At 46.3% G+C, this 20,809-nt stretch overlaps 1 long non-coding RNA gene across 2 annotated transcripts in view; it reads right to left on the bottom strand.

The window, feature by feature from the left end:
* Nucleotides 1–11,989: 11,989 nt before the first annotated feature.
* LOC125385505 overlaps nucleotides 11,990–20,809 on the bottom strand; it is a 145,538-nt gene continuing 136,718 nt past the window's right edge. Inside the window, exons 4-5 of one of the 2 annotated variants that reach the window (XR_007224878.1) lie at nucleotides 12,242–12,371; nucleotides 11,990–12,157 (exon numbers count right to left, since the gene is read on the bottom strand). This is a non-coding gene — a long non-coding RNA (uncharacterized LOC125385505). Of the gene's footprint in view, nucleotides 12,372–20,809 lie in introns of both variants that reach the window. The other variant, XR_007224876.1, reaches the window with a different exon arrangement.

Below are 20,809 nucleotides of genomic sequence, written 5' to 3'. Positions count from 1 at the left end.
TAAATTGACCGTCTGACGTGGACACTGGCCTCGACTGTTAGTTTTGGTAGATCGTGCACGATGAAAGTACCGGTTGTTTCCGAGTGTTTTCATTAGTTTGAATGACGTACAAGATGAGCCTCGTCGAGTGTTGATCGAAATGTTTCATACTTAACGCGATGTCATTGAAATTCCAAGAAGAATAGTAAGACGCAAGTATTAAAGAATCGCTTTCAAGCTTTTTGATACAACGATGTCTATCATCGAGATTGAAGACATACTGGGTGATTCGTCAATTGTTTGTATTCCGATCGTTTCTATAGTTGCAACGAGCAGAAGGTAAATCGCGTAAACGACAATATTTTCCTTGGTCGGTCTATTAATTTGCTCGAAAACCGACGGTTTCGTAAGCCGGTCGAACGTGTCATCGGATTTCGAGCGACGCGGCTTACGGCTCATCCCCCGAGGCCCGGAATTAGCCATCGATAGAGGACACACCGGGCAATTACGAAAGCGTCGGCTTCATACACTCTAATTAGACCGGCACAGAAACCAATCGAACGACTCGCGGAAAAGCGAGGACGAAAGCTGTCGGCAATCCCGTTAGCGATCGTATTAGGGTCACCCGTGGTGCAACAGCGTCTCGTATTTATCTGGTTTTCCTACAATTTATCGCGTTTTGCCCGGCAAACCTGGCAGCAACTATCAAAAAAATTGAAAAACTCCGCTACTTATCTCTAACTTGGACTATTTTGCTTACAAAATGCCTTTCTCTTATTTATAGCCCCTGATACTGAGTTAAATTTAGAACTAGACTCGCACGGCCGATAATAAAATTAATAGTTCTTGGAAATATTCACCCACTTATGCTAATCTATTTGAACTAACATTTCCTCCATTTTATTACATTCTCATAACTGTTACAGTTTGCGGATCTTTATATAAATACTCACGATATTTTGATATTTTATATACGCCGATATACGTAATATATTCATAAAAGGTATCTATAAGTGTCGACACACTCCAGTGTGCTTGTGTATACATCTTTTAAGTACATGCCTCGTAATTTGTGCATTTTTGCATTCTTAAATTTCCTATAAATGTATAAATTATAAATGTAGTTCGCAGTCTACTCACAACATATTGAAAAATTTTACAAGCTGACAAGATAACGACGATGCGCTGAAGAATGAAAAATTTAGCAACGAGGAGATCGAAATGAAAACTGTACAAGGAGACGATCGTAGACGAAGAACTGAGAAAGCTGGTCTGTCCACGTCTCTGGGAAAGGAGGGTGGCGGACTTTAGGTGTATATTAGGTGGCTACTGGTAAAGTAGGTACCCAGGCCACCGCACGGCGATAAGCTAATGCGTTTCGTGGCTTTAATGAGGTTGATTGGCGGCTATGGCGGGTCGCCGCTTAACCGTCCTCCTATCGCTCAGCCGAGTGTGTTCACCTCTGTTCAGGACCAAGCAACAGATTATTACTTACTTAAAAAGCTGTTAGCGACGGTTTCGTAGCAAACTGCCCTGTCCATCCGGATAACATTGGGCTCGTAACACACCGGCCTACAAGATCGAAATATCCTCACTAGGGAACAGCGCGAATGACGCGCGTCAGATACTGCGTAATTATATATTCCTCGACCGGCCATTCGCCAGCCAACGAAACGAATAATCGTGAGTTGCTCTTCTGGTCCGTGTTAACAAGCCTCCTGCATAATTATTCAATGCACTCAACGATTCCTTTGCGAAGCGAGATTGAGAAAAGTTGAGAATTAGTTTGGATCTATTCGAAGATGGAGATTAAATTCGAGAAAGTGAGTCGTTCGAGCGAATAGCGTTCTGTGATATTACGCGTACTTAAAAATTCTTTGAAACATTTATATCTCGTCAAGATCAATTTCTTGTTCCGCCGCTCTTTCACTTTGCGATCACCATTATAACCTTCCAAGAGCACGTAAGAGAAGATTTACGGTTATTACCCCATGTACTCGTTGAAATCAGTGTAGAAGCGTTATTATCAGCCACATTCACGCTAGCTTATTCCCCTTACTTCTTGCGTGGGTGGTTTAGAAAAACGAAGAAAAAGCAGTCACGAGAAAGATTTCGCAAAATCCCTGCCGCAGTTGCAATTGGTAGCGAGCACTTATATATTTACATAATAAGTATTCAGGTAGTTTGCACTGCAGACTGGACGTCATTGATCAACGTAGGTCGAACGTCGAACGGTTGACGTATAAGCAGCTACTTTTACCACGTGTTCGCTTATCCATTCGTGGAACAATGAGCTAAATGTAATTAAACGACGGTCTTGATACGTTGCATGGAGTTTTGCGCAGAGACTGGCTTTCACTCTGCCGTGCTAAAGATAATATAACGGAAACGAATCATTCTCTCTCTTTCAAGCTGACCAAACGTACTTTGTCGAGAATTTAATTACTATTTGCTTTGGAAGAAACCAAACATTCACTGCGATGCTAATTAATAAACTGAAGAATTTTAAAGGAACTTAAAGGTGCAAAAATGCGCATAAAATGCAAGAATATACGAGATATTCAAAGTAGAATACTCATTATAATATTTACTTGATAAAGCAAATTTTTAGTTAACATCTGCTTTTTAATTGTGTTTATAGACATACAAATTTGCATAAACGTCGGTAGTCTACTAATTCGGATTAGCTGTAAACAGAAAATTAATTGCCAGTGTGACGCATGAACGATTAGTCGAAGTAATTAATTAAGAAGACATGGGAAAGTTTCGAAAACCAGACTGAGGTGCAAGCTCTCCAGCTGTTTGTGCAGATAAGTACCAGGTATATCGATGCATTATAGTCGACCGTGTTTTCAATAATCTTCGTTGATTATCTAATGGCCACATCGGCCAACTGTGCCAATTATAACGACCTAGAGGCACTTCTATTAGCCTAGCTTGGTCGTTGCTAACGCCGTAGTCAGAGGTATGCTACGCACATTTAACGCTCATTGACTCATCCACTGGTGGGGATCATAGCGTGCACTTTCCGCGGGAACATAATTAAACGCGATAAGAATTCGCTTGCGGCAGGGACCCTCGCCATAAGCCCGGTGACCGGGAATTGAATCGAAGGGGCTTTCCATGGCTGGGTCTACGTTCTGATCGAGATAAGCCAGCCTCGAGTTTGCGAAGTTTATTGAAATTAGTGATTATTCGGTAGTTTACAGCTACCTCGATTTCAAGGTCGCAATCTTCTCTATCGAATTTTTTACATAACAGAGAGATCTGTTTTTCATCGATTCTTCCGATCATAGATCCATAGCCTTAATGAAACAACAAAGTAATACGATAGAAAACACGAATTTGTTAAAGGAAAAAATACCATCTTGCATTACTTTCCAATCTTTAGCGTTCCAACCCCTAAATACTGAAAATCCGATCCATCACTGTAAGGGTAACATCGTTCACGCGTGCTACACCCACGTTCCAGCAGAGGCACAAACGAGAGACCAGTAGCCAGATCCCAGAGACGGAGGACGAGGCGAGAAAAATCTGAAGGGACGAGTAGAGTCACAGATGGCCAATTACCCCCGACAATAAACACAATTTAATTTTCTATTCATTCCACTTAGCGCTTAGGCAGGGTAATCCATCACGCGGGATTATTTCGGCTATCTCCTGGCCGGCCCACTGCACACCTACAGGCGAGATCCTGCACGGTACACCAGGCCAATGCATTACCATCACACGTGCGCGTTGCACCGGCACACCACGTCCTACGTGCTACTGCTGCTGCTGTTGCTGCCTGGTTCTCGCACGCACGATATCCGGCCGGCTAATGCGTTCGTGCGCTACATATTTATGCCCCGAGATGGCTGATAGACTGGCTACTGACCGGCGATTGCTCCTCCGGTGGGCCTGCATCCAGCCTTCTCTGATCCTAATCGTTTCCATTGTGCGGGAAAGTCGGGCGCAGAGTGGTGAAACGGGAACCCGCCACGCGATTAGAATTTCCAGCCGCGAGGTGAGAATTGCCCGGCGTGTTTGCTACCGAAAATTGACAAGGGATGGATTTTGGATTAGAGACGTCACGAGGGTGAGTTGCAGGAACTGTTGATTGATTTCTTCGAGGGAAGATGTGGGTAAGATAGGAAAGTCGAGAGGGAAGGATATTTCTCTTCTTATAATTATTTAGTTTCTAAAGATTGGTAGGATATCTGGATATTGATATACGTATACGCAGCAGTCAATTACGTAGCAGTCACTCACTACTGAATATAAAGTTGTTGAGAGATTTCATTGGATCAAACACAGAGACGAGGATGTATCATCCGCAGAAACGCGATCGGAGTTGTTTAAACCGCGTTGCAACAGCATTGCAGCAGGATCAGAGCCCGCAGCTGGGACGAAGGCAGGCTGATTCGTGCAATTTGAATGGCGCGTGGGTGGAGAACCAGTTAATTTCACGCCGTGCTCTCTCTATCTCTCTCTTTCTCCCTTCTCCCCTCTTTCCATCCAAGAAGAACATCAAAATACACAAGCATCGTACATAGATGTAAATATCCATGGTATATACGTATATACAAAAGCAGAGGAAAGTACGCGCGAGAGCGTAGCGACGTCTCGTCGCCGCTTCTTATGCAAATCAGGCGGAAAAACTCGCGTGTTTTCAACGTGTTTTAATTATTCAAGCGACAACTTTCCGCAATGAAATTAGAACTCGCGCAGTCGTGACTCCCGGCGACAAGTGTTTTGCTTATGGCCGCCGCCCAGCCGGCGTAAAACGACCAGCCAACCAGGGGTGTATCTAAATCCGCGGCAAGAAACACAGGGAAAGTAAGGAGAACCCTGGGCGAAAAGGGTGGAGTAAGGAAACGGGGTGGTTAGAAAGGGTGGTTCCTCGGGGACGGAAGAAAATTAAGAGAATAAGGAAAGCCCGGGACGTTATCCCCGGCGGGTGTGGAGCTCAGCTCGCCGGGACGATGTCAAGCGGCTGTCTGCTCGAAACTTTGAAACAAAACGACGCAGCTCACGGAATCTAGGTTGACGCGTGAGCGTCGTCCCCGCGGATCTACTGCTAAGGAGATTCTTTAGCACGAAGGAAATTGTACGCCGCCGATATTGCGCTGTCTCCGACAAACTCCATACTTGTCCGGATCCGTGTCGTTCTAAAAAGTTGCCAGAGCGCTTGCTTAAAAACAACTTCGTTAGAACGATGAACTGAATTCCCAACGCCTAGCATCGAGGAGCGTTAGGCAGCCATGCTTCTTCGTTGATTTTAACGTGCATTCGCGTTTGGTTACACGGACTTTGCAAATTAATTTCTGGCAATTTCAGATGTTGGATTCTTACGATCGACTTCATTAACATCCATCGAGCAATTTCGTACACTGGCAGTCAAACGTGTCTATTCATAGATTGTGTCTATTAGTATCCGAATAATTTCGTGAGCATATGTATCCTCGATCCCACAAAACGTCCAACGATTTCACATCGTACCATGTCCAACAGCCAATAATTGCGATCACGAAACTCGAATCGGTCGGTGCACTCGAACGATTTCGTTGCAGCCGTGTCGCGGACGTAACAGAGAAGCGGGTAAATATAGCGAGCGACGTGACGGCGCGAGAAGGGTGTACGGTCTCTGGTTATTCGGTAGTAACAATAGCAGTCGTGCCAGCCGGAGCATACAGGCCGTTTGTATGAATGAAATTATTCGCTTCTAGGAATATATAACCGGGCGAACGAGGCGAAGAAGGCGAGCGGAAAGGGAAAGAGAGGCCTCTCCTCGCGAGCCTCGGTTATACGGCTGTTGATTGCATGGCGGCAGCTGTGTTTTATGCGCTCCTGGAGTCGCGACTCTCTCGCCTTTTCTTATATTATATATTATATCGGCGTGTTAAACGCCGGCACCTTCCTGTTCCGACAAACTGTGAATATTATATTCGACGCGGCGCAGCCCGTTTATGCGCCAGCCGACGAGTCGACCGTTTTTACGGAATCGCGCGGACGCGTGTTCGAAGACGACGACAACACCCGTTTTGCATCATGGAGGAAGCACCTCGCGACACCATACTCTTTTTCCACAACGGTTCTCCTCTTCTTACTCTAGTTAATGCTTCTTTTACGACGATATCGATATCAGTGCGTGTATACGAACACAAATGCAGCTTTTCTACGCTTTTGGAAATTTAGAGAGCTTTTCGTAGCACGGAACAGCTTGTCTTATTTCTATCACGTACTAAGATGTATTTGAACATTCGATTAATACGTTTTATATAAGTTTAACGTGGGCTTTAATTTTCAACATCAATTCGTATCATCGGAACGAATGAGAAAGGGTGGAAGGAGTAGCTAGTGAACCTCTACCTCGTCTCCCAAACTATTCGGATAAACAAGGTTCCGCTGGCCGATAAAAAGCGTGCATAGGACAATGTAAAGAATGAAAAATTTGAGAGTCACGCACGGATCGATTCCTAACCACCGTTCGTAACAAAGGCAAAGAAGCGTTAAGTGATTTCAACAAAGGACCTACAAATCTACCTTGAAAACGACTGGCTGCAAAACCAGCATAGAACATTCCGTCTACCGAAAGTTCGAGTCGCGAGAAGCTAACAGCTTGAACAAAAAGAAAAGAGGGAGCGGTACGAAAAAGAAGAGAGAAGTAGTCGAAAGAAAGGGATTCGTTGGTGGCTGCTGGTCGCGGCATTGTGTCCGGTCGACTGGCAACAATCAGAAAGAGACGCTGCCAAGCCAAAGAGTCAGCCTTATTTATGGCTATATTAATCCTTAAATGGTATCTAATGTCACACCAGGCACGGACAGATCTATCCGAGTTGGGGTATACTGGCAGGGCCAGACGATGCTCCCATCCAACAGTTCTCTGTAGGACTTGCTATTGTCGTATGTATTCATACGTGTGTTTTTGTGCGTCCGTGCTGCCGCTGCCAGGCACTCCTATACCACACCGGAGTACAAACGACGGTGTCGAGTTACCGGATGGTACACCACGGGGTGTCCGTGACTTATACCCTGTTTGGTTACCCTGGTTCTCAGCCCCACCTCGTCCTCCCTCTTTCTTCGTTTTACACGTCGTTTCTCTCGCTCATTCTCTCACCCGTAGTCCGGCGAACGTTTGGGTCCGCGGTTCGTGCCGCACCGTCGCTCCCGCGACCAAGATGTTTTGCGAAACAAACGTTTGTATCCGCACGCTCGACCGACCGAGAAACCCCATCGGCCCCGGGGGCGACGATAATAGACGCTAAGACCTTTCTCGTTTTCGTAATTATCCCCCCTTAGTTGCTTCCCGTGGCGCGTGCAATGATTCGGAAATCGGTTCGGGGGATAATCGAATTTTTGGCGATAATTGACGTTACCGTAAGGGGTAATTTGTGCTGAGTTTAAGGATTTGAAATTTCCACTTTGAACGGGCTTTGAATTTCTTTGCTCTTCGAACGACGAAGCTATGAATATTCCGATTGATCGCGAGAAAGCACGAGTACCGTATCTAAAGTGAAGAATCTCGATAATAATTCAACGAAGAACCGTTAAAATTGTTGTTAGCGGAAACACGGCGCTCCCCGCGAGGAATGTCCAAGTATGAATCAAGATCGTCGATCGAGTACTCGGGGATCGAGCATGGCCGATCAACGGGAACACGTAGCATTAGTCGAGGTAGAATAAAATGGGACGTAGTAGTGGGGAGGGTCGAAAAAGCGGCGGAAGGAAGGAGAGGGCGCGCAGTCGGTATAGGTCGCGGAATAATGCACGACGGGGTGCACGGCGCGCATTTAATCCAGCAATAACAGAAATATCAGTAGAGGAGTACAATGGCCGGCGCAGATATATCTGTTATATACGAGGTACGATGCCACCTATCCACATGTACGGTGTCGTGTAGCCGAACGTAGGAACGTATAACACACGACGCAACCGTGCAGGCTGGTCGGTCGGTTATTGAGGTGTCACAGCCAGCAGCACCAACAACGTGCGAACCAACCGAGCCGGGGCTAATGAATGGCGTCCTCCCTTTTCTTTTCTGCCTATGAAAAATTATTGTTGTTGCCTTGCGTTCGGGAGCTCCGGCCAGAGAAGCTCCTCTCACGGTGTCGACCTACCACCGTGTTCCTTTCTGTCTCTCCTTCTCTTTTTTCCATTCGTCTTTCCCCTTCTCTGCTGGTAGGTTGGTCGCGACCCTGCCGATGTCCCCGATCTACGATCCTCTCTCCTCGGACCACGCGATGTAGTATACCTATACGAATAATACTGTTGCTGGTACCGATGCTGGCGATGTCGATGCTCATGCTGCTGGCGCTGGTGGTGGTGGCGGCGCCCCGCGGAGAAGCCAGCTGGAACCATTGCGCTTCTCCACGACGTTCCCCATTGTCGTCGCACACGCGTCTTTCTCGTGTGCACGTTACGTGCTTCGCTTCGTGTGTGCGTGTTTCGCGCGAATTTAAAGCAGCCTCGAGTAGCATAGGCGAATATATCGAACACACGATGGAAAGGGCAGGCGGAAACGAGTGCAGAAGGTCCAAGTACGTACACGCACGCAGTCACGTACAACGGCGAGCGTTCGATTGTCGGGCTCGCATCGGACGAACGCATTTGTCTTGATAAAAGGGACGAGCAAATTAAAAGTAATGATTTGTAGAAATATTTTGGTCCTGGTTTCTGCTCCCTGCTACCTCACCGCTTCTGGTTAACGCTCGATCTCTGTCCCGATCTGCTGTTCGTTCGTTCGCTTTCTCCGTCGCTGTCTCGTTCTGCTTCCTCCAGGGAAATGGAGCCATTACGGTGCCTAATGCCTCATCTGTTAGCCGTGCGAATCCAGCCTGCTCCTATGGGGCATGCTTACAACGCTCCATTTATATAAAGCGAAAGGATATTCCGTCGACCGTGCTTACACGGCGAACAGGATACCGGGTATTTCGCGGGGAAATGGTAGCCAGGCGCTGTGGCTCCGATGGACGTATTTTTGCGCGGCACCGCGATTCGTCTTGCGGCGAAAAATAGTTCACGATCGATGGTATCATATGTTGGAAATTGGAAAACATCTCTTGGAAGGTATCTGGTTATCTTATCTAACCTAGAGAAGCAGGTTAGATAAGACCATTAGGAGAATAGGAGAAGCTGAAAGAATGTTACGAATTGTAAAAATTAAGCGAGAAGTATCAAACTAACCGAAACAAAGTTGTAGCGAGAATGTGCAATTGAGTCGGTTGTGTCTAACCACACAAGTATTAAGCGAAAACTTCTTAAGTTTGAACTTTAGTTTCTACTTAGAAAGAAGTGGTTAAAATGCCTCCTAAGAGCAATTACACCTTTCTCAACCAGATAAGAGTAGTTTAACAATAACGATTCAGAGTACCATTGATGTTAATTACTACAGAATAAACGTAGCATTGCACACTGATTTATGGACGATACCACACACCCTCTATTCCAACAAACCATCCCTAGCAACCCCTTCTTTTCGTCGTTTCTTCCGTTCTCACATCGACGTCGGCTATGAACTACGGCCAAATCGGAGAACGTATGGATCGAGTCTCGAGGCGAACGGAACAGGGGCTGACGGGGTAAAAAGGGTGCATGGGGTGAGTCGCAGGATACGCGGATAACAGCGTTCGCTCAGTTACGGTGGGGGTGTGTCCAGGACAAGGAACGGGCGGGTTCGGAATCGCGCTGCTGAGCTGGCTGACTCGCATCGTTCGCCAACATTGTTCCCCTTTATTTGATTACAGGGCATTCGTATACACGATTCTGCCGCGCGGTTTCTTCTTTCCGTTCCACCGATCCGTGTTATATGGCTCCGCTGTTGGAACAGCCTAGCCGAAGGGAGAGAGAGAGAGAGAAAGAGAGAGAGAGAACGCTCGGTTATCGAGCGTGCAAGAAAACCTGCCAACCCTCTGTCACGAACAACCTGCGAATTTCTCTTGTTAAACCGTGTGTCGTCCACCGATAGAAGAAATTGCGTCTGTTATGCTCCGATCGAACATATTATTCTTCCCACCTGGCAACGTAAATCGTAGTTCGAAAGTTAAGCATGCGATCAAACTGGCTTCGATTCCATTTTGTAGAAGAGAAGATTAATTTTAATTAGTCGAACTCATCGTTTAAAGAATTTATCCTGTTAACCGAGTAAGTCGAGTTAACACGTTCTCTCAAATAATAATTTTTTAACAAAATAACAAGTACTAAAATAAGGAAATATTTGGAAAATTGAATGCATAAACGTATCCTCGATATACCCTTTTCTTTAAATTTTCGTTGTACAATTTTAAAGTTAAAGCAGGGGTTCTAAAAGTAGATTTGCTACAATACAGCAAACAGTGACGTAAGTGTAGGATTTAGGACGTACGAAAAATAAAGTCATCGGCCTCGTACATCCCCCAATGAGGTTCGCAGAAGTTCACAATGCTCCTCCGTTCTCATCCTGATGAATATTCCCCGAAGGCCGGGTGTCAGGGGGCAGAGGCAGGAAGCCCTTGATGGTAGATAGCGTCGGTACGTTTGTCTTCGTAATAATATTGGCCCGCGTCCCGGCGTCTCACTCGGCCGAGTTTACAAACGCAAACACGCCGTCCGAGCCGGTTAATTAATGTGCGACTTGTAACGTTGTTAATCTACAATAACGGCAATGGGGAAACGGCCACGATGGCTCGCACCCTACAGTAGATTCGTGGAATCGCACCGCGAGATTTCATCCCATCACTGGTATAACAGATTGCTACCGAGCTATTTTTGGGCGAATTGAATATTCCAATTTTTTAATTTTTTAATTTTTAAGCTGTGAAATATTTTAAATTTTCGAATATCCGAATTTCGAATCTTTAAATATCGCATTAAATTTCAAAGCAACTTCCTAATCCTAATGCTAATCATATTCCATTTCATCTATCGCAAGAAACTAGCATAATTCAAATGATTCGTCGTGGCAATAGTAGTCGTCCAACGTGCGACGATCGCGTAGCGCGGGGATCCATCAGCGTCACATCGGGCAAACGATAAAAAATGCATCCGCGCGAACGAGGCGAGGACAATACGTTTCCATCAGCAGCGGGGATCAATCTTGGAGAACGTGAGCCCACGTTATCGTGCTTCTCTTTGGATTACCTTTGCCCTGGCTACGTGGGAGTCGTCCTCCTCGAGCGAACCGAAACGTACGTACGGAGACAAAACGCCGGACACAAACACAGTGAAAGAGAGAGAAAGGGAAACGTCGACGAGAGAGGTCGGCCCTTTGATCAGACGCCGAAGACGTATGCGGTTTAATATTACCTGACCCGAGAGAGAAAGGTCAGCTCTCCCGTTCGTGGTCTCGGCGGGATACACGTACGATCCACCGTGGTACGCCGGAGGTCCGGTCCACTCACCGCTCGTCTCGTTGACAAATGTCTCGTGCATCCCCTGGGCATCCTCCTCGAGGGCCGCCCTCATCCCTTAACTCGCGCCACCGAGTCGCTCTTCTCCGGACCCGTGACACGGGAACGAGCCAACCTAATCCCGCTCGAGCCAGTTACCCTTGCTCCACGCGTCGAGATCGTTCAATTATTTCCGAACGAGTATATCGTGCTTGTGTTTCGATTACGTATTTAAGAGCAACCAAGTTTCGAGAGTCGGATGTCGGCATGCTAATGTATTTGTAATATTGCATGGTGGGTTGATAAGAACGTATGGAAGTTTCATGAAAGGTCTCATGAATTGGAAAGTAAGAGGACATATATATGTATATATCGATGATTTAATTCGCGTGAATTGAAGGGATCGTTGTAGCTGCAGAATTGAAGTGTAGAAATCTTTGAAAGATAACTTTGTTACGTTACTTCGTTTGAATGCTCTGTTTAAGCGAGGGACGAGGTATATTTCAATTCGGAATTATTTAATGATTTTATTTCACTTCTAATTTCGTATCGTCTAGAAGGGAATAAGGGCACTAGAAACAAGTATGATATCTATATTGAATAAATCAACGAGAAGGATAATTATAACTTAAATTTCTCTCTAAATAAGTAAGGACACAAAATAATTGCAGTTATTTTAACAATTTTTTATTTTTGGAGCGAAGAGAAGGGTGACTAGTTGCTAAAAATGCATTTCTTGATGCCACAGCACGTTAAAAATCCAAGTTTAGTCCTATATTTCTCTATATAATTCAAACGACTTTTTGTTCTTCCAAGAAAGAATCGTGCTTTCGCTACGAAAAAGCGAATCGATTAGAGTAGCTACGATATTCGAATGTGGTACATCCTGTGGCTCGTTAACATCGGTGCTAACGTACCTGGTGGCTGTTTCTCGGTTGGTTGCCTAAATGATTCCATTATCCGGACAAAATACGAGATTCCATCGATTTGCCGTCCGGACAGCGACGCCTCCATTTTTGGGCGATGTAATTCTATTCTGCAACAGCGCTGTGATATTTTCGTGTTATTATCGTTCGAGAGGGCTCGTGGAAATAAATGTCAATCGATTAATTTTTATTCGTGGCGAGCGCGGAAAGCGCGGCGCGATTCAATTACGCGGCGCTCGAACGTATGCCAATTTGCCGCGCTAAACCGTAAATAGGAAGGCTACTGGCGAAAATATCGACATCGAGCGAATTGCCAGCCCGAGAGACAATATCGAAGACGTGTATCGTGCGAGAACAATTGTTCGCGATCTCGTTCTACACGTCCCTCGCCCTCCAGCCTACGATATGCTTCGTAGAAATCGTACGCGCACGCTCTCTGCCAATATTGTTGCAACAGCGATGTGTTTCTGGTTCTTGGATATAGACGTCTAAATTTCAGGCTCTGAAGTAGAGTTACTTAAATTAAGTGAAGTGTTTGCGATTCATCGATGCTCGTTTCATAAATGATAAAATATATCGTGCACTAAATTAGTGCAACAAGAAAGAAAAACGATACGTATTAAAGAACCTATTAAAACAAATCCTAAAATCTGGTCGTTCTTCAAACTTTCAACTCCTAGCATTTCAACTTCGCTAGTCGAATTCTCGATCGCCACTCGCGAGTATAAACCTTTCCCTTATGTATTCATACGCGTGCAACGTGTCGGGAAGGGAAAAACGAACGACGAAGGAAAAGGAGCAGAGGGTGGTTGGAGGTGGAAAAAGGTTGAGAGAGGTTGTAGGGTAAAAGGGAGGAAAGTTTACAGGCTGTGTCCGAGGACGGTGGCGCGGGGCAGTCGATAAAAAATGTTTCTCGCGCCGAGATAATAAAAGTGCGAATAAGCAGCGGTGTGAGAGGGGGGTGGCAAGAAACGGAGGGACGCTGGATGTTTGAAATATTCTCCCATTCGACTGAAAGCTAGCGATGGCAGATCTTTATTGATTCGTAGCCGTCGACGTCGAGGCGTGTATGGCTCGAGGTCAATATGATTTTTCTCTTCTCTGCCGATCGTTCGTTCGTGTGCTCCATTCTGCATCTCGGTGCAGATACGCGCGCTGTCCATCTCGCGAAATGAAATCCCGCCTTCTCGATACGCGTGCACCGAAATCGTCTGAAGATGAAATATTATTGTTTTTTGAACTGTGAAGTAAATGTAAAATCGAACTTGTTTCCAAATTTTGATAACGATAGCAACTGATTATATAATACAAATGAAATTACAAACGAGTAATCTTACGAGTTGGAACAATCGTGTCTTAGACATGAAATTACCATCGTGATCGATCCTGTCCCGATCGGTAACGACAAAGCACCCTTCGTTTGTGTGCTCGTCGCCTGACTGTTGAGCGAATTCTCCGTTCGAGTTTGTCGACCAAGAAACCTGGTCAAATGTTTGCTCCCGACGCGTTTACGCGGCTCAATATTAACCGGGAGGCCGCGTATACATAAATCGGCCGAGCACAGGTGAAGACAAGGGCGACGGTGTGTCGGATGGACGAGCTTACACATTCGCTCTTTATGGGGAGAGTATTGAAGGAAGACGCGCACGGTGGCGGCTGACCTTTTCACCGAGCAAATATTGACGATCGAATGGGAAGCGGTAGCGAGACTCGATCACTCGATTCCTTTTCAAATTGTTGATACTTTTTTCCGGTTTCACACATGTAACGTATAACGAATTCTTGTGAATAAACGAATAGAAATAAAATCTTGTCCTCTTTCATTTTATTATAGATATCTTAATTTCGATGCAAATCCACGAATTTTTCTATTTTAATCTGCTTTTCTTTTTAATAAATAGAAAGTATCGGTGAGATGAATCATTTTCGTACATACATAATGAATCCTAAATTACTCTTAATCTCGACACTCGGAATACATGAGATCCACAAAACCTGCATGAGCAATCAACGTTTCTTGCTGAGATCGCGATCCATTTCCACCCCTGTTAACATCGACGCATAAAACGCTTTAGCAAAACTCTTCGGTACAGTCGTTCCGCCCGACCAGCCGACACAAAGAAACTGTTTGAATAACAATCTGCCGGGCCGATAATGCCGGCGAGTTGGCTGGCAAATCTTTAAGGGTAACACGCACAATCTCGCCGACTCGGTATCGAGGGGTGAGTTCTGGGCGTGCCTCCATCTGGCGACTCGGCGCGTATTAATTAATCGACGCGCAGCCGAGACTAACTGCGAGTTAATAAGCAAATTGCCGCGCAATAAAGTCAGCGCCAAGTAGTGCGAAGAGAGGGCAAAGGGAACAGGCGGTATAGAGGGATGAAGAGGTGGCGAGTCGGCGCCCTCGTTCCTTATAACAGTTACACCCTCTGCGGGGCCACAGATGCGAATTGCTATTCGCGACCCCCCTCGCGTTTCCTTACTGTATACATCACCCCTATATAATTTAATGTCATCCATCCGGATCGCCTATAATGCGCTGCTTGTATTAAAATCCGGTAAAAATGCCGCCCATATACTGAAGGAAATCCAGTCGAACGATTGCGGGTTTCTAATTTAATTAATACCTCGGTACTAGGGTGAAAGTTTGGTTAAGGGAAACTGGTGTATCATTTACGGTGGGATAGACAGAACGGCTGCGAAAGTTATTGGTATAAGATATCCTTATTTTCCAATGAGGCGTTCTTTTATCAGGTTCTTATCACGATAAAATATCGTGTAACAAAAATGGCCGTTACTATAATGTGGTAGCGTAAAGAGGAATTAAAAAAAAATTATGCGGAGTTTCGTCACTTCTTGTTCATAAACGCGTCGATATATCATTTAATCAACCTCGCTCGTTTCGTTGCGAACAGTGTGTATCTCGCGATGTCCGGCCTGTTCTTACAGTAAAACGATCGTGGACAGGAAAACGCGATCGGTCGAAAATATATCGTCGAATCAATCATAATGCCAGGACAATTAAATATTGTGAAAATTAGCAGCGGCTAACACGGAATCGCACTCTCGGCTGGTGGAAAGCCGACAAGAGGATCGAGTGTCGAATAAAATTATCGTTTCGTCTCACCCCACACGTAGTCGCTAGCCCCTTCCGTTCTATTGGATACGTTCGCAATAACGATAATAATACTTCATGCAAATCCTTTAATATCCGTTGATGAAGCTACGCGGCATCCCCCAACAGGGCCTCACGACACCCTCGGGAATGTTAGACGCATCGCTCTTCCCTGGACACGACCGAGTATCCTTCGATTCAATGCAGTTGACACTCTGAGAAATGACTCGTCTCGTTGTTGCGTAATATCCATACGAGAATATATGGTCTTATTACCAATGTTCGTTCCGAAGCGTATGTGGACGTGTCAGTTGGGTAATTTGCGTGATGTTCTTTGAACGAAGCGAATCGATATGGCTCCTAAATGGTTCGTTCTAGAAACCAATGTACAGAATTTTTCATAATTTGAAAATAATATGAGTTCAAGTTGCCGCGATTTGATAATTATATCGAAATTTCCGACATTCGGAAATTGTACAAATGCAAAATTGCATCATTCGGAAAAGATATTCCAGAATTCCCTTCTCCGAAGTTTTACGTTGAACGGTATAGAACCTTTTAACATACGTACGTATTTTGACTTTTATATATATATATAAATAATTTCACAATACTCTGTCATTCATTTTAATTGGATTTTCTTCTTAATCAACAAAGCTTCTATAATCGGTAGCAAAGCTAAGACAAATCCCATGATTCAATAACCGAACGAGAGTCGAGACAGAGACGTCGATAAGTAAGCAGCAGATTACGGTAAACGGCGGCGAGCGTACGGGGTCACGATTAATTAAAGCTGTGTTCGAAGCGTGTCGGGCCGACTGCGAGCGAGAGATCGCGCGCGAGAGCCGGATAGGGCGAAAGGGACGCTAGTCAGCGGGATTTGCCGGGCGCGAGGGAGAGAGATCGTATAAGCCAGCGGCGAACACTCGTCTACTAGATGTAATACCTGAATACATTCGTAGCGGGCGTGTACGTCGGCCGCGTGATACCCATCGGCATACTTACACCGCGAGGTGTCATCGGTACCCACGCGTTACATCGACCAGGTGTGTACACACGACGTTTCGCGTATCGCGCTCATTAGCAAACATCCGCCACGTGAATTCCCGTGTTCCAGAATCCATTCCAGGACCCGTTGACGGGAGACCGCATCGAATGTGTTACCGTAGATGGCGAATCCGCATCGCGTTTAACGATTCTGGTTTAGAAGGGCTCGATAGGAGAACGTTTTCGGTGTGAAACGGAAGAGAATCGTTTATGCAATGATACGATGCAACAAAATTTGAAACGCGAATTAATCGACGCTTGGTGTGGTGCTTTGTTTATTTTTCTAGACGGTGTTGGGTTTAGAAAACGGAGGAGGAACAGTTCAGGTATTGAGTTGTAGGTGCCGTGCTGGTTAGAATTGATTTTCATCGAAAGAAGATCGGTAACATTAATCAAAGAAATTTCCCCGAAAAAGATGGAAATGGAATTTATTGCTGCTATTTTCGATTTCAAAATTCTACGATTACAAAGGAGTATAACGAGAGTCATTACGTTGATAATATCCTGTGCTCGTTACCCTCCGTCGAACGCGTTACTTCGAAAGAGTCGTTCGTAGGATCCTCGCCAGCGTTGCTCGGAGGAGAACCGCAGAGGAATTCAAGCGATTTTTTCCTCTCTCCGGTATACGTCTGCTTATAACCCACGAACGGCAGCAGCGAACGCTAGGAAGAAGCAAGGGGAAGAAGAAGAAGCCACCCAGAAGTTGCCCCGATTCGCCGGCATAGACTCTCGTAAAGCTTAAATAAAGATAACCGAGGCTTAGGGTTGATATCATGCTGAGGGGGCGTTACGGCTGGTTGAGTCAACGAAATCAATTTATTCTCCCCTCCCCGCGGTCGGCACCACCCCTCTTCGGTTCTCCTTTGCTCCCATGGCTCGTCGAGCGCCACGGTGGAAGGGAAAAAGAGGGTAGGTCGAAACAGGGTGGTGGACATACACACGTACACGCGCACATACATACACAGATACATATATAAATACGGTAGAAGCTCGTATACATTGGTAGTCGCGTACATACACAGAAACATTTGTGGAAACGTAGAACGTGGTTGAAGCGCGATCGCGCGGAGACTCATCTGGTTTAATGGTGAGTTTATTTGGGTCGATGCCCCACCTTTTAATCAACAGGATTGCCTCAGACCGCCTACCGACACGGCCACCGACTACCGTGTAGGCCCACGTTGTGCCTCGCCGCGTAAAATCATCCCCGTGAACCTCTACCCTCCGCGCGCGCCTTTCCCTTCGATCCACCCTTGGTACGCTTTCGCCACTTTCTCCCGCAAGCGTTTCTCTTTCCCTCGGCCCTCTGAAACAGACGAGTGCTTGTGGCTGCTGGTTGGCGAGCTTTCGAAACCGCGGAGACGGTTATTACCACCGGCTAATCCCGAGCTCGTTCGCTCGATTCTCTCTCTTCCCTCCTTTCTCTCCCTGCTATCCCTTTTCTTTCGCTGCTCTCGCCTTTCACCGAGCTTCCACCGTAGTTAACCGGAGGAGAATATCTTTTCGTCGTTGAACCAGACGATCAAGTTGCCACTTAAAGCGCGGTCGCTTTACCAGGCTCATTTCGCGAGATTCTCAGGGGTTGGTTTCGAACGCGTGCGAATAAATTGGGTCTGCTCGAGCGGATCTTGTTGGGAGTTTACAGAAAGACAACGGGTATCGAATTGGAACGAGAAATAGCCGTAGCCGCAATAAATTTCAACGCGTCGATGCCGTATCGATGCCATATTTCTCGCGACGATCGTGCCACGTCTGTCCGCCGCGGTAATCCTTATCCACGTGGAGGGTGAAAGGAAGTAGCGGTCCAGGAAGAGAAAAGCCAATATGGACACTGGTCAATCCGATTTCACGGACCCTCCATCGGCCGTCAAATATGTTATAGGATCGAGCGATGTGATATCGAAGCTCTAGCAAAAGCGAGCGTCGCGTCTGGACACGAGATCCGGAACCATAGGGATGTGTTCCGGAGGAAAAAGGAGGCTTAGCGACGGACAACGATATCTCGGACACCGTTCCAAAGCGTAGCCACTTTCTACGTGGACTGCGATATGAGAAGCGCGATCTATTATTGACAATACGGAGTGGAGATCGCTGTAAGTCTTTGGTCAGCCGTTTCCTCGGACCCTTGGCCAACTTTCTGCGATGGGAAGACGTCCGCTCGAGAGCCAGTCCCATGCAAATTTCATAGGAAATTGGAGAATCTTGTCGTAAACCTGTCTCAGATCCTCCATCCACTGTACGTACGGTATTCGTGCGAACGATTTCTATCGTTCGAGTTTTACATATCATATTTTATCGTTGACGAAGAAGGACGATGGATAGATTCGTAGATAAATCTCTGGGAGAAATACGAGGTTAGGTAGCGCTTGGAAAGGAAGCAATGGAAACGAGCGGATGGCACGGTGATCGGGTTCCGACGCAGCTCGACCGTTTCCCGGCCGTCTCTTCGATGTCAAAGAAAAACGGTAGCGGACCAGAGCCAATAGCGGACAAGCCAGCAGTTTTGCAACTCTTCCCGGCTCTCGAGCTAACTCGATCCTATAAATCGTGCGTTCAGCAAGTAGTAACGCCCAGCTCGTTTCGGCCTGGTCACAATCGGAACAATGACACGGAGAGTGTACCCTACCGGCAAGGCAGAAATATGGCGGTCCTCCTGCTCGATTCAGCTCGTCGGTTAGTCGAGAGATAGGAAGAGGGCGAAAGAGGAAGAGGAAAGCATGGAAAGAGCGAGAAGTCGACGGCGGGTGAGTGGCGAGATAGGGAGGAAAGGGAGCGGAGCGGAGGAACTAGAAACGAAAGAGACAGGGACGAGGAGGAGGAAGTCGCGGGCTCCACCTTCTTAATTCAGGGAGAGGCGATAAAAATGACAGAGCCACTGCTCGCCCGCGCTGACTTATATCCATTTACTACACAACGGGCGGCTGACAAAAAATAAGAATGGAATAAATAATAGCTTGCTCCTCATTCAAAGGATAACAAATGCGTCTCTGAAAAGGCTCTGGCTGACAATGGGGTGGAGAGTCGCTTACACCGGCCTCGTCCCTCGCGTTTTCCTCCATCTCTTCATCTGAAGAACGCGCGCACACTCGTGTAATGAGAATGCCCGTGTTCCGCTGCTTCTCCTCGCTACTCTACTCGCTCGTCGTTCCGCGAAAAGCAGCAACCAACAACTGGACTCGAGAGCTAGAATTAACGGACTCGTTGCGCTCGTTTATGAAAACGCTATCGCAGGCATCGTGTTCTTTTCTTTTTTTCGCGGTCCAACCAACGACAACACCGTGTCTCGACTTTCAGAGGACTGTCAAAACGAGCAAGTTGCGCCAGCCTCTAACTACGGACTCGGTTGCGAAAGAAAATTATACCGCAAGTTGTCGTGATCGACGCTATCTTGATATTTATTTAAACGACGTACACATTCCATTGTAGTTTGAAACGCACCGTACTTATTCCTCACTAAGAAACGACTGAATACAAAATACAACCAATTCCACGACCAATTGAAAGAACAAGTTTAGTAACACGGAATTGATCTTCGTGTAGTAGAGAACACGGACGGTGTAAGGATATCGGAAAATAACTATGGGCAATTGTTTAACAACCGCATTAACCGTCCAAACAAATCACGTTCCCGTGTCACGAACGCTACATCCAATTCAAAGCCTCGACGCGAATCAATCATCATCAGCGACACAAAAAAGCACGACACATCCTCCATAGCGTGAACAGTTGAAACGCGTGCAGCGGGAACAGGGTGTTTAAGCGTAAGGGGGTTAACAATGGACGTTCCTAGAGCGACAGACTCGGACCCCGTCTCACGAAAAGAGCATCGGTGGCGGACGCAGAAGCAACGCACGTCAACTTATGTTTCGGTGTGTATGGAGCAGTCGTAAAGCGACTAAATCCGCGTCACTGGTCAAAAATAGCAAGGGAGGCGAGGAAAGGGGGAGCGTATAGTCCTGAACGCTCGAAGGGTAGAAGCTTTTCTTTCGCAGAGGGGGTAAGGTGGGCTCGCACAATGCGCGAGCAGCCACGACGCATTGTACCAGCCCGGGCCTAATCGGATTAGAGCGTGCACTAAAAAGAGCAAACGCCTAAATCGCATTTATATTAGCTTCGTGAATGAGTCGTAAATATTTATGTTGCAGCCAGAGAGCCGCATGGAAGCGCGTCCACCGCTAATCGGTTCACGGATGTCGTTACAATTGGATCCTTTCCTTTACCGACCTTTCGTTTCGATCGAGCCCTCTCGAGCAAAATGCCGATCTGGATTTCCTGCCAAATCTTCCGTGTTCTCGAGATTTTCGAAAATCGCTCGCTACTTACCAATCAACACAGTTCGTAGAGACGTTTTCGCTGAATATTTCTTTTTTAAACGTATTCGTATATAGAAAGAATGG

Source organism: Bombus terrestris, chromosome 7 (assembly GCF_910591885.1).
Source record: "Bombus terrestris chromosome 7, iyBomTerr1.2, whole genome shotgun sequence".
Classification (NCBI taxonomy): Eukaryota; Metazoa; Arthropoda; class Insecta; order Hymenoptera; family Apidae; genus Bombus; species Bombus terrestris.
The sequence above is the reverse complement of the archived record's forward strand: the minus strand, read 5'-3'. Positions and strand labels throughout refer to the sequence as shown.